Genomic DNA, 14565 nt, shown 5'->3' with positions numbered 1-14565 from the left:
GCTGGCCTGCTTTCTTTACTGATCTGAGTAACAGCTTAAGTGAGCATCTCCAGTGCTGTATCTGTGTGGTTTATGTGTACACATGGTTAGCGTGCGAGGCTCATTCCTCTGTGTGTGTCTCTGTGTGTATCTGTTTGTCTGCATGCACACACGTGCAGCGTATGGAGGATGTGTGTGAGCATGAGCATGTGTGCCAAAGGCAATGTTTTTACTCTTTTTTTTTAAGGGTTGGCTTTTATTTGCCTCACTTTGAGATTTTGGTTTTTGCTTATTTTTGAGATTTATTTTAATTACACCATTTCCTGCTTCCCTTTGTTCCCTTCAAACATTCACATACACCCCTCCATTATATTTTTATATCCTTGGCGTCTTTTGCCATCAATTATTATTGCATGCATATATATGTGTACACACACACACACATATATACATATTTACACACATACGTATACATTCCTAACTATAACCTCTTCAGTCCATATAATGTTACTTGTATTATGTTTTCAGGGCTGACTGGCACTGGATAACCAACTAGTGTGCTCTTCCCTGACAATATTTGCTCTTTAGGGCCACACCAGTTGGCAGTCAGCAGATTGGACCCTACAGCCCAGAAATGAGGAGGAGAACATAGAGGCGATGCTTCAGAAATCAACAGAAGGAACCAGATTCCTAACTGCGGTGGTTTGAATGAGAGTGGCCCCCATAGACTCATATGTTTAAATGCTTGGTCCACAGTTAATGGGACTGTTTGGGAAACATTAGGAGGTGTGGCTTTTGTTGGAGGAGGTGTTTCACTAAGGGTGGGCTTTGCAGTTTCAAAAGCCTATGCCAGGTCCAGTCTTGTTCACCCTCTCTGTCTGTGGATCAGGATGTAAAGCTCTCAAGCACTGCTCCAGAGCCATGCCTGTCTGCTTCCTGCCCGGATGATCATGGACTAACCCTCTGAAACTGTAAGCAAGCCCCCAGTTAAATGCTTTCTTTTGAAGGGGTTGCCTTGGTTGTGGTATCTCTTTACAGTAATACAACAGTAACTCAGACACTGACACATTCCGAAACCAGTAACAATGACTCTCGTTGTCTTGGTTGTATAGGTCTTCAGTTCTTGAATGCCTGGGAGAAATGCAGGATGAAGTAGCGCATGCTCTTAGCTGCTGGGGCGATGAATATACTGCTGTGTACTGGCTCCCTGTCTGTGGCTTCCTCTCTCATGGTTCCTCAGCTCACAGCTCATGGAACTCTGAATTACCAAGGTGAGGGGGACCAACAGGAGCCTCTTTTGACTGGTCAGCCAGCCCAGAAGGTTAGCATGTGTACAGCATGTGAAAATGAATGTAGACTTTCCAAATTTCATTAAGATTTGGAAACTAATCCTTTTGTATTCCTGTGCTGTCAGTTTAGTTGACCTTCCAGATTTGATAGCAACTGGAAAGACAGTAAACACACAAATAGGTGTGTACTTATTAAATTAATATTGGGTACTTTTAATAGGGCCAAGTGACAGGAATAGTGCTGGTATTCTTACCTGATTAATGAGCTGAAACAAATTTGATGATATAAGAATTCTCCTGGCCACCCAGAAGCCTTTTGTTTTCTTTTATGTTGAAGTACTTTTGTTTTACTGGACCAGTACTCTGTGTGTGTTTAAGCTTCGTCAGAATTACAGCTATGTTCTTGTTATTTTAGGCTTTCTTCATTTGGCTTATCTTTGTCACCTCTGCAGGGTAGAGAGTCCACAAGTTTCTTCACTGAGATTACTTGATTTACACCTCAGCTCACTCCGGAGATTATTAATCAATAGTACTCGACTGTCTCCTAACTGAAAGGTATTGGCTTCCCACTGCTGTCTTCTTAGTCATGATTGAAAGCTATGCTAAGACTTACTTCTCTGTGGGGGTATAGGATTGAGTCTTACAGAGCTGTTCCATGTTTGGTGCCACACAGAAGTTACTGCTCAACCATAATAGATCAGTTGCCTTTGGACTATTTTTTGATCATGGCTAATGGACCAAAAGATCTTGTTTTCATTTTGTGCTGTTTTCTTCCTATATTTAACACATTTTTCATTGGATCCTGAACTGTTGGCAATATAAAATATATTTATTTGAAGGATTTGGGTTGTGGCTAATGCTAGATTGCATGCTTAGCATGCATGAAACCCTTGGCTCAGTCCCTGGCATGACAAACAAAACCAAAACCCATATTTGAATACATTGTATTTCTCTTTCCACTTACTTCCTTGGCATATTCTTCACGTTAGCACATGTGTGTTGTTTTTTCAGTCCCATGTCATAAATTCTTTTTACTTTTTCATGTGTGTGCATGTGTATAGCGTATGTGCATGCTAGTGTGGCGCTGGGGATTGAATCCAGAGCCTTTTCATGTGTGTTTTGATAGGTATCCAAGTATAGTAACATATCACTATATGCACTTTTTACACAGATGCCAAGTGCCAAGAGCAAACATATGCTGGTGCATATGTGTGTACTGACATGTGGTACTGAGGGAGGTCACATGTCAGAACATATATATATTCACATGTGTGCATTTTGAGTAGACACATATCTTGTAAATGTGTTTACATGCATGCTACTCTAAGCATGGTCATATATCATGTATGAGCATTTTGATGCCTGTGGAAGTTCTGATCCTGATCACATTGGCACATATGTGCATGCTGACACACATGGCACATTTTAACATGTGCACAAAGTTCTGAGAGTGAGCACATGCCGGCTCATATGCACATGTTGACAGGTGTGTAACTTACAAAAGGCATCACACGGTGCTTATGTGCATGTTTCCACATGTGCAGTTCTGAGTGTGGTCACATGTCTGCAGATCTGTGTGTTTACAAGCATTAAGTTCTCAGATGAATCACATGTATGTGCTTACATTTACTTGTGTGCAGTTCCCAGTGTGTTATATATCAGCACATATGTGCATGCTCACATACATGCAAGTTACAAGTGTGGTCACATGTCGGTACATAATCATGTGTTCACATGTGCATTTGCTGAATATGATCATGCCAGCACATGCATATACTTTTCCTAGCATAGTCATGTTTGTGATACATGTTTGTTTACCTGTGTACAGTTCTATATGTGGTCATATGTCAGTATTTATGTACATGTTCACATTCATGTAGTTCTCAAATATATTAGTGTGTATACATATGTTCACTTGTGTGCAGCTGGATTTTTTTTGTTTTGTTTGTTTGAGACAGGGTTTCTCTGTGTAGCTCTGGCTGTCCTGGAGCTTGCTCTGTAGCCCATGCTGGCTTAGAACTTAGACATCTGCCTACTTCTGCTTCCTGAGTGCTGGGAATAAAAGTGTGTGCCACCATGCCCAGCGTGTTGTGTGCAGTTCTGGATGGTGGGAATATGTTGGGTCATATTGTGAGTGTTCACATGCAGGCAGTCCTAGGTGTTACTTATTACATCTTAACACATACGTGCTATTCACCCCTATACACTTTGTGAGTACAGTAAGATGCCAGTGCATATGATTGTGTCCACACAAGTGCAGTTCCCAAGCATGGCCACATGGTGGTGTATGTGCGTGGTTACACACTGGCAGTTCCTGAGCAAGGTCATATGTTGGCACATGGTGTATTCACATGCATGAAAATCCCGAGTCCTGGCATATGTTGGTACATATGCATGTGGTCACTTGTGTAGTTCTGAGCATGAGTGGTCATATGCTAGTGCGTATGTGCGTGTTCACATGTGTACTGTTCCTGATCATTGGAATAGGTTGGTGCATATGCAAATGTTCACATATGTGGAGTCCCCTGTGGTTGCATGTCACATATTGGTGTACATGTTTATGCTCACCTACATGCAGTCCTATACAAGGCCATGTCAGTGAATGTATATAGTGTTCACATATGTGTATTTCCTGACCATGTTTATATGTTGGCACATAGGCACATGTTCAGATGTGTGCACTTCTTGGGTTTGCCGGCTAGTATTTTGGGGTGTGTGTGTGTGTGTGTGTGTGTTTTTCTTTCAACTGGACGTGTGCTAAAGTTATTTGAGAGAAAGGAACCTCAATTGAGAAAATGCTCCCATAAGATTGGGCTGTAGTCAGGCCTGTAGTCCATTTTTTAAGTTAGTGATTGATGAGGGAGTGTCCAACCAGTTGTGGGTGGTGTAGTCCCTGGACTGGTGGTCCTGGGTTCTGTAAGAAAGCAGGCTGAGCAAGCCACTAAGCAGCGCCCCTCCATGGCGTCTGCATCAGCTCCTGTCTCCAATTTCCTCCAGTTTGAGGTCCTGCCTTGGCTTCCCTCAAGGGATGGTGACTCAGGAGATGTAAGTAACCAAATCAGCCCTTTCTTCCCCAAGTGGCTTTTGGTCATGGTGTTTATCTCAGCAGGAGAAAAACTAAGACACTAGACAGAGTGGCATATATATGCATGTTCATGTGCATGTACTTTCCGGGTATGGTCACACATCAGTGCATCTATGCATGTTCATATATATGGTCATATGTGAGTGTATATATGTGTTTTCATGTGTATGCAATTCCTATTATTATATGTCAATGCATAAGGACATGTCCATATGTGGGCAGTTTCTCATCATGGTCACATGTCAGTACAGATTCATGTTTTCTCATGTTTACAGTTACTGAGCATGAACATATACAGACATATGCACTTTCCAAGTATGGTCATATATGAGAGTATTCTCATGTGTGCATGTGAGAGTATTCTCATGTGTGCCGTTCCTGTTTGTGGTAATGTACGTGAATATGCGTATGTTACAAGGCATAAAGGTAAAATGCATTAATAGTTTTTTATTCTTAACCCAATTTAAATTATTTGTTAAAGACTTGAGGCATAACATATACCTGCTTCTGCCTCCACTCCTGGCTTAAGCATTTCCTTTTTTGAATGTCTGTGAGGCATCAAAAGTAGGGTAAAATGTCCAGAGCAGGATGAAGTTTGGCATTTATGACTCAGATGATTATTTTTAAATATATCATTATGATGTAACACATTAAGATTATCTGTAAACTCTTAAAATGTCTTGGTCAGCCTTAAAGTATTTTTTGTTTGTTTATTTTTGCTGCCACATGGAAGAATGATTTATTAGAACAAATTTCATGACAAATCATATAAAATAACTATTTTCAGAAAGACCTCCACAAGACCACCTGAGAACAATGTACAGCGATACCTTCCAGAAGCCAGGCAATTAGGATACCAACGCCAGGTCGAAGGCTGGAGGGACAACGGAACTAAATGTGAGGAGGTACACCAATTTGTGCATTGAAAAAACAATTGTACAGTGCTGACCAGGGCTGGGAGGCTGGACAGCCATTTACTATGGGAGCAGGCTGTGGGCAATGTGTGGGATGTGTGGGGGAGCAGCCAACAGGCTGGGCTGGCACCTCCTCCAGACAAATGCATGTAAACATCAGGTGGGTTAGGCAGAGGCCACAGGACCCGTGCATGACACCCTATCAGCTAAGTGTAAACAGAGACCCATGCTACCCCCGAGGGCTCTGGGTCTCCCACCGCAGCTACCTCTCCCCCAGCAGACAGTCCTGATCAGGAGCAACACCCCCAGCACATCTGGCAGGGCATAGAGCACACCCATGCCAGCCTGGTTGATATGGGACATTCTTCATCCCATCCCAGCCAACGGGCTCTTTGGCTTAGTGCCTCCAGAAACATCAGCAAGGGACAGCAGCTGGGCAGCAGCCGGGCAGCCACACTCTGCTCACCTGGCAGGCCCCAGCCGAACAAATCCTGAGAAAGCAGAACCAGTAGTGGGCCTGTCCCTGCCAGGCCCACAGAGGATCAGGCCACAGGAATCTCCTGCAGTCACCACTTTGTGCCCACACACAAAGCCAGGAGCTTCCAAATCTTTTTTGAAGTGTTTTTTTAAAAATGACAATAAAAAATATGTTTAGGGTTTTCTCTTACATAGGCTTGGCTAAGACATGGCTCTTGAAAAACTCATTTGTTTTTTAAAAGGCAGTAGTTGTATAAATATTCTTAAAACCTTTAAAAAAATTTTTTTGATTTTTCGAGACAGGGTTTCTCCGTAGCTTTTGGTTCCTGTCCTGGAACTAGCTCTTGTAGACCAGGCTGGCCTCGAACTCACAGAGATCCGCCTGCCTCTGCCTCCCGAGTGCTGGGATTAAAGGCGTGCGCCACCAACGCCCGGCTAAAAAGTTTTTAGTGTTTTAAAATTGTATTTATATGCATATTCACATACAAAACATATCTAAAGGCACAGAGGTGAGTTATTCTCTTAATCTTTGGAATAAGGAGTTTAGTATTTCAAAGGGGGACAATTAATAGGTATATCCTAGAGTATGAGAACTCTTCTCTTAAAGTTAATTTTTACCCTCAATTAGTAGGGACCATGTTGTAGAACCAGAATTGAGATAAGGATCAAGGAGCTAACATCTTTATCAGAATTGTATGATTATGTATATATTGTTTTTTTTTAAAAAAAATAAATTTAAAGACTCATTCTAATTGTTCCAAAGAAATGTTTAAGACCATTGGCCATCTCTGTAAATGTATTCCTTTGTAGTTTGTCATTTTGTTCCTAAAATTTTAACTTTACTATAAGCCAAAATGAAGTTGGGCCAAGTTAATTAATAACTTTAGTTTACATGAACACTTGTTTTATTTTTGTTTTTATTTATTCTCTCTTACAATATATTCTTACTATTCCTCCCAGTCCTTCCCCCACCTCCCTGCTCTCCAGATCCAGGTCTTCCGTCTTCCCCCAGAAAAGACTAGGCCTCCCAGGGACATCAACCGAACGCGGCACAACAAGATACGATAAAACCAGGCACAAACTCTCACATCAAAGCTGGGCATGGCAACCCAGTAGGAGGAAAAGGATCCTGAGAGCAGACAGAAGAGTCAGAGACACCACCGCTCCCACAAAACCACTAAGGTAGCAGCCATAACATACTCAGAGGACCTAGCACAGACCTGTGTAGGCTTTGCGATCTCTGTGATTCCCCATGACCTCTTCTTAGTTGTTTCTGTGGGCGATGTTCTCCTGGTGTCCTCGGTCCCTCTGACACCCGCTATTCCTCCCCATCTTCTGTGGTTTCTCGAACTTCAAGGGAGGGACCTTATGGAGATCTCATTTGGGCTCTCTCTCTATCTAGTGTTTGACTGTGGGTCTCTGCATTTGCTCCCTTCGGCTGCTGGGTGAAGCCTCTCTGATGACAACTGAACTATGAACCAATCTGATCTGTGAGTATAGCAGAATATCATTCGGAATCATATCACTGATTTTTTTTGTCCAGTCACATTTGGGAACACTTACTTATAAACCAATCTTGTATTGAGTAAATTATGTTGAAAAAATCACATTTAGACAATGTATATATTTATAATCATACATAAGATATTTTTATCCAAGATGTTAAACATTATTGTTTGTTGGGATTACACTTTTTTCCTTTCCTGTCTCTGATCCAATCCTTCCTTCATCTCTTCCCTCTCACCATAACTTCCAAAATTTTCTATAATTTTCTGCTACTATTGATGGTACACAGCCAATAAGTTCCTCAATTTCTGTGGGAGCTTTTTCCCTCTGTGGTCCTTTGATGGCCGATCATTATGAAACATCTCTCTAGAGACCAAATGTTTTCATCTTCATGTTTCTTAATATTGAGGGATGAAATGAAAATCCTTGTTCCTCACTATCTCCTTCAAAATATCTTGCACACACACACAGGATCATGTAAATTGGATATTCCTTTTTTCTATACTTTGACCGTCATATTCTGAGGTACTTTCATTTCATTTTCTATCTGGCTCTGTTTCTCATTTCTACACAAAAGGTAGATCCTAGTTTCATTTTTGTTTTTGTGAGAAAATATCCTGAGAAAAACTGAGGCAGAGAAAGGGTGACTCAGCTCACAATTCTGGGTTCCAGTCTAATATGGCAGGCAAGTCACAGGGGCAGGAGCTTGGCACATCCAACATGCATGATTGCTTATGTTCAATTTGATTTTTCCACACTATACAGTTCAGGACTATCTGAAGTATATTGTAATCCATGTAAATTTTATAACACAGTGAGCTGGGCAATATTATACCAAGTTACAGGTGTTGGGGAATATGTTACAGTTGTAGAGTTGGAGAGATATCCTGACTTATCGGGAAGCCAGGTTATACTTCGAGCCACAATAGGACAGCTCAGCCCTGGAGGAAGTCAGGCTACCTGGAGCTGGGGTGCAATGAGGAATGGTCTCCCGGCAGGATATAGTGATCCTACTTTTCTCCTGGAGAGCAGCTATAGCTGAGCTCTGCTCTGCTCCCTTAAGGGAGCGTCCTAGCAGGGCTATCTGCTTCTTCTCCTTCTCCAGCCCAAGATGTTTCTTCTCTTGCTAACACTCTGCTAAAGGGGAAGCCCCTACTCGTTTGAAAAGTTGTTACTTTTTTCTGCCCAGCCTTGCTCAGCCCCCTTTAAGGAGTGTCCCAGCAAGGTTCTGTGCTGCTCCACCTTGCTGAGGCCCCCTAGGGGGCATCTCAGCAAGGTTTTTCAGCTCAGTCCCCTAAGGGACATCCCAGCCAGGTTCTTCTAGTCTGCGCAGGCAAATGAAGGTTGTCACCCAAGACTCTTTGGAGAAAGAAAGTTATTTGGGAAGGAGGAGTCCAGGAGAGTGGCTGCCTCTGCCAGGGAGGGATAAATGGTGGCCTTTAACTGAAGGGGCAGAGAGGCTTATACAGGGCTTCTTAGGGGCGGAGTTTTCCCAGGGAGAAGAGGAATTGGTTAGTTTTTCCCTGCTCAGGGATTGGTAAGTTTAGTTTGGTCAGGGCAGAGGTGGCTCTGACTTTATGGCCAAACTGTTTCTTTCACTGGTCCTTTTTAGCTTTTTGACTCTTAGGACCAGGGCATATTTCTCTCTCTAACTCTTATTCTAGGGACAAAGTGTGTTTCTTTCTTTGACACTAGTTTCAAAGTCAGGGCATGTTTCTTTGGTTCTGGGTTCAGGGATGAAGATGTTTCTTTCCCTGGCTCAGGTCTCAGATCCAGAATGTGTTTCTTTCACTGGCTCTGGGTTCAGAGTCAGGGTGCCCAGTGATTGGTTGGTTTCCTGCCCTGCGATTGGTTGGTGCAGTTGCGCAGGGGCAGAGATGACTCTGACTTCGTGGCCAAAATGTGTTTCTTTCACTGGTCCTTTTTAGCTTTTTGACTCTAATCTTAGGACCAGGGTATAGTTCTTTCACTGACTCTAATTCTAGGGACAAAGTGTGTTTCTGTGACACTAGTTTCAGAGCCAGGGCACACGTCTTTAGTCCTGGGTTTAGGGATAAAGATATTTCTCTCCCTGGCCCAGGTCTCAAAAACAGGGTGTGTTTCTTTCTCAGACTCTGGGTTCAGAGTCAGGTGCTCAGTGATTGGTTGGTTTCCTACTCCAGTTGTCCCTTTTACCCTACAACAGGTCTGAAGACACGAGACAGAGTGGTTAAATGAGTTTTTCTGTGTCGTAGCCTAAAAGTAGCAAACCTGTACAATGGAATTATTTTAAAGCACAGAGCTGCAGCCCTTGCTCTGTGTGACCTGTCCTCTCTAAAATATTCTCCTGTACTCATTTCGTTCCATTGATTTCTTTTTATAGAAAGTGCTAGGAATGTGTTTAGATTCTTCCGTATCCAAATCCACCTTGTCCTTTTGGTCTAGGGCAATATTATCTCTGGCCTGGGTTGATCTAGTAACATCTCTCATACTCCATGCATCAATCCTTGCTGGTTTCATGCTTGTTGTAAATACTCCCATCTGCAAATAAATCATTTAAGAACAATATCAGTACTTGATATCTTTCATCATGTTGTGTTCCTATGTATCTTAATACGCATGCATATTTTTAAAGCTGTAGTGTATAGGACACATATGAAATAGCCAAGAGTTTCTACAAAGAGATCCACAGGTTATCATGGTAACCCAGAACACAGTTTTATTTTTTTAGTAAATCCTTCTCATTTTAATTGTTTGGATAGGAATATGCTATACATTTTTCCCCACTCCCCTTCCACCCTCTGCCTTCCCACCTCTCTCGCCCTGTCCTTCATGCTCCCAATTTACTCAGATCTTGTCTTTTTTTTCCCCTTCCTAGACAGATCCATGTATGTTTCTCTTAGGGTCCTCTTTGTTACCTAGGTTCTCTGGTTGTCTTTTGCTTTATGTCTATTATCTTCTTATGCGTGAGTACATATATTTGTCTTTCAGGGTCTGGGTTACCTCACTCACGATGGCTTTTTTCTAGTTCCATTTGCCTGCAAATTTCAAGATGTCATTGTTTTCAGAACACAGAACAGTTATCTATGCATCCCTAGATGCTGTGATAGTGGTACAGTGAACAGGGGGCACTAGACATTCATCTGCAATATTGATTGCCTTTCTTTTAATACATGCCCAGAAGTGGTATTGCTGGATCATAGGTTAGTTCTCGTGTTCCTTTTGTAAAGAGACTTTATAGTGCTTTATATAATATTTCCGCCTACAAAACGTAACAGGGTGCATTGGTATTCCATACAATTAAGCACACTATCTGTGATACTGGCAGGGTAAGGCCTTTGTATGAAATCATAAGGAAAAATGACTGTTCTCTAAAAGTCATCATCCATGTGGAAATGGCATTTAGCCTGGCAGGGTCAGGTGATAGGGATTTTATAATTTATCTTTTGCTCTTTTTTCCAAATCTTATTTTGCATTTATTTATGGGTGAGTACATGCCACAGTCCATGTGTGGAGGTCAGAGAACAGCGTGTAGCAGTCATGTGCTTCCGTCATGTGTGGCGTGGGGATTAAACGTGAATCATCAGGCTTGTCCACAGGCACTTCGCCCTGCTTAGCCGTCTCGTAGGGCCTCAGTTAGCTTCTAAATCCTATAATGACGTACAAACTGTCTTTTTCTTTTTTGTCCTCTTGTTAATTCATCTGTGCTGATAACAAAGTTTTATAGTCAAAACTATTATCTCTTATTAATAGTTAATAAAGGGGAAACAAATTCTTGTATCATCAAGAGGCTGGAATAATTGAATTTAGTTTGAAGTCTAGAAGTTCTATTAGTAAGGATCAGAGACGATCAGACATATAAGTGGCACATTACTCCAAGATGAATCTAGATTTGGGTAAAAACAGTGTTCCAGGGAAGTATAGAAAGGACAAAGGTTTCGAAGGGTTAAATAACACTGGGCATTTTTTTATCCTAAACGGGGAAAAAAAATCAAACAGGCTCTGACAATGCATGTCTCTGATTTTCTTTTATTTTGTCTACAAGCCTATGTCTGAGAACACTGCCTATATCTGAGAACCCTGATGGCTGCCAGGTTTGTTCGTGGCTTTAAGGATGGTAAAGGCCATTTGGAACATGAGTTTCCCTCCTCATTCCAACATCTGGTTCTTTCAGTTCTTGCTAAAGACATGAATAGAGCTTTCTTTTTTTTATTTTAGTTTTCCCTTTTATTGAAAATAGATTTTTTTTCTCACATAAATAATATATCCTGATTACAGTTTCCCCTCCCTCTATTCCTCCAGGTTCTTCCCAGTTTCTATCCCATTTGGATCTGATTAGTAAAGAACAGGCTTCTAAGAGATAATACTCAAATATAACATAAAATATAATAAGATAAAACAAAAACTATCACTTTAGAATCTGACAAACAAGCAGAAGGAAAAGAGCCCACGAGAAGGCATAAAAATCATATCCACTTATTTGCCCACTTTGGAATTCTATAAAAACACTAAACTGGAATCCATAATATATATGCAGAGGTTCTGGTACAGAACCCGTGCAGGCCACAGCTGTATGTGCTGCTTGAGTCTCTGAGTTTCTATGTGCTCCAGTTGCTTTAGAGGGCCTTCTTCTCCCAGGTTTGTCTAACTCCTCTGACTCTTCCACTCCTTTTGGGTCCTCAGGCTTGTCTGCAAGCACCCTTACCTGCGAGCCATCTCACCGCTCCTCAGTTATCTTCTGAACCCCATAATGATGTATGAACCATCATTTTCTGAGCCCTGATGGGAAGGATTTGATGGATGCACCCTATTTAGGACTGAGTGTTGTAAGGTCTCTCACTTTCTGTATAGTGTCGAGCCGTGACTCTATTTGTTCTCTGCTGCAGGAGGAAGCTTCTCTGATGATGGCTGAACGAGGCAATGATTTATAAGTATAGCAGAATGTCATTAGGAGTCCTTTTGTCACCACCTCCCCTCCCTTCTTTTAGACAAGTAGTATTTGATTTTACCTTAGTCCCTGGGCTATTTAGTCTCTGGTTCTTGGTTACCCTAGTAGTATTGGTGGTAAGGGTTCAGTCTCATGGAGTCTAATCAGAATTTGTTTTGTTACTCCCACAAGCTTTGCGATACCATTACCCTAGCATATCTTGCAGGCAGAACACTATTGTAGATCAGAGGGTTTATGGCTTGCTTAGTGTTTAGGTTTCTCTTTTGTTAGTCTGCAGAGTGCCTTCCCATAGCCAAGACACTAGAACATAGGAATGGAAGTTCTATGCAGGCACCAGCTGGACCTCTCCATGTTCAGTGAGTTGTATGGGTGTTGTGTTTAGCAACAGGGCCTTGTCATCAGTTTGTGGAGAGCAACCTATTGTCTTAGCAACAGCTGGGTTTGGGGGTTCCCATGGGACCCCTTTGGCCAACAACTCAACTCGATGTAATCCATTCCTGGTACTGGAAACTTCATTGGTGACAAGAAATGGCTAGTTAGGGCTCTGCTTCCCCCATGATTTAGCAGTTTCATTTAAATCACCTATATGTGTATATATATGGAAGTTTCTACTGTATTAGGTTTCCATACCACCCCTTAGATGCTCCTTCATTTTAGCTGTCTCTCCTCATACTCCCTTCCTCAACCCCTTCTTCTACTTTCCCCACTTGCTTCTCCAGTTCCAGCCCACCCCATCTATCCATAATGATCTAGTCTATTTCCCTTCCTTGTCTGTTTCTCTAGTCCCTTAATGTCTCTATACTTACCGTCTGAGGTTCTGTGTTGTAGCGTGGTTGTCATTGATTTAACAGCTAATATCCAGATCTAAGTGAATACAGTCGATATTTGTTTTCTGGGTCTGGGATACTTCACTCAGGATTATTTTTCCTAGTTCTACACATTTGCTGTTGTTGTTGTTTTTTTTAATGGCTGAGTAATACTCTACTGTGTTAATGTACCACATTTTCTTTCCCCTTTCACCTTTCTCTCCTTAGTTAGCTGACAGTGAAGGGGCTTTTAATTGTGCACCAGGCTGCTTTACTAGGAGGTAAGAAAGTGACTTAGGATGTGCAGATGGTAGGGAATTTGGAGGTCACAATTTGTACCAAGTCAGATCTGGTCACTCTTCCTCAACAAGGCGATTAAAAGAGTCGAACTAAAAGTGAAAAAGCAGAAAAGGGAGAATTTACTCAATGGAGTCACATTGGAAAGGGGGGCAAAGAAATACAGAAACCTCTTCACATCCATTTTTAGGGCCTCCAAGTAAGGTCAAGGTTTAAAGAGAAAGCCAAGCAAGCAGTCCTGGCCAGTGTGTGGTCAAGGCCACTTGTGGCGGCTTCAGTCTCCTCCTGTAAGGTGGTCTGACAAGTTGTTAGAACTGTGAAAATAATCTCTTTCCTAAGACAAGTCCCCTCTCTGCCTGGTGCTCTTTTCTTCTCCCAGCATGAGATTTCTGGGGAAATTTCATATTTTTTTTTTTTTGGTTTTTCGAGACAGGGTTTCTCTGTGGTTTTGGAGCCTGTCCTGGAACTAGCTCTTGTGGACCAGGCTGGTCTCGAACTCACAGAGATCCGCCTGCCTCTGCCTCCCGAGGGCTGGGATTAAAGGTGTGCGCCACCACCGCCCGGCTTTAGAGTCTGTGTTCAACAGTCTGATAGCCAGATTGTGTCTCTTTATAATATCTTTATTTCTGCCAGACCAGTTACATAGGGAATCAGGTTTTATGATGTTACCCCCAAACTAACCCCCCAAAAGGTGCTATTACATATGACCCAGGAGCAGAGTTCTAGGCAATGTCTATTTCTGATGGGAGTATCATTCAGACATTTAGTAGGTTTCTGGGTAGAAAAACAGAAGCCAAGGAACCCAGAACCCACATTTAACAGGACCCATCAGACACATGACAGACAAGGACCCCCGCCCCTCAACTTTTAGGATGAATTTCAGCATAAATCTCCAGGAATATTGTGGTGGGGACACAGACCTAGCTTCACTTGGTTATCTTTAACATTCTGAGCAGTTCCCCTAAGCTAGGGGCCTCCACTCAGGCAAGAGATTTTTGGTTTAAGACTGGAAGGAATTTTAGCACTTGTTTGTACAAAAACGTCACTTTAATGTAAACAGGGGAGTTAAAAGGAGAAAAAAGCTGCTCAAGGAAAACTGTAAGACATATAAGACACAAAGAAACAAGGGCAGAGAAAGAGATGAGTATTATGCCCAGTCCCTGGGGACCCCAAAAGGCCACCAGGGAGACTGACTCACCGAAATGCAAGAATAAGGCTTATTGTGTCCACATACAAGCTGGCAGGGACCTCGTCAGCGTAACAGTGGCAAGAGGAGGTACCCTGC

The 14565-nt window shown here is 42.2% G+C and overlaps 1 long non-coding RNA gene across 1 annotated transcript in view; it reads left to right on the top strand.

Moving 5' to 3' along the window:
- The first annotated feature begins 4144 nt into the window (after positions 1–4144).
- The window catches only part of LOC142840917 (uncharacterized), a 29600-nt gene continuing 19179 nt past the window's right edge, over positions 4145–14565 (top strand). The window contains exons 1-4 of the long non-coding RNA XR_012908983.1: positions 4145–4313; positions 5141–5258; positions 6705–6926; positions 7147–7234. This is a non-coding gene — a long non-coding RNA (uncharacterized LOC142840917). The remainder of the gene's footprint in view (positions 4314–5140; positions 5259–6704; positions 6927–7146; positions 7235–14565) is intronic.

This window comes from Microtus pennsylvanicus, chromosome X (assembly GCF_037038515.1).
Source record: "Microtus pennsylvanicus isolate mMicPen1 chromosome X, mMicPen1.hap1, whole genome shotgun sequence".
Classification (NCBI taxonomy): domain Eukaryota; kingdom Metazoa; phylum Chordata; class Mammalia; order Rodentia; family Cricetidae; genus Microtus; species Microtus pennsylvanicus.
The sequence above is the reverse complement of the archived record's forward strand: the minus strand, read 5'-3'. Positions and strand labels throughout refer to the sequence as shown.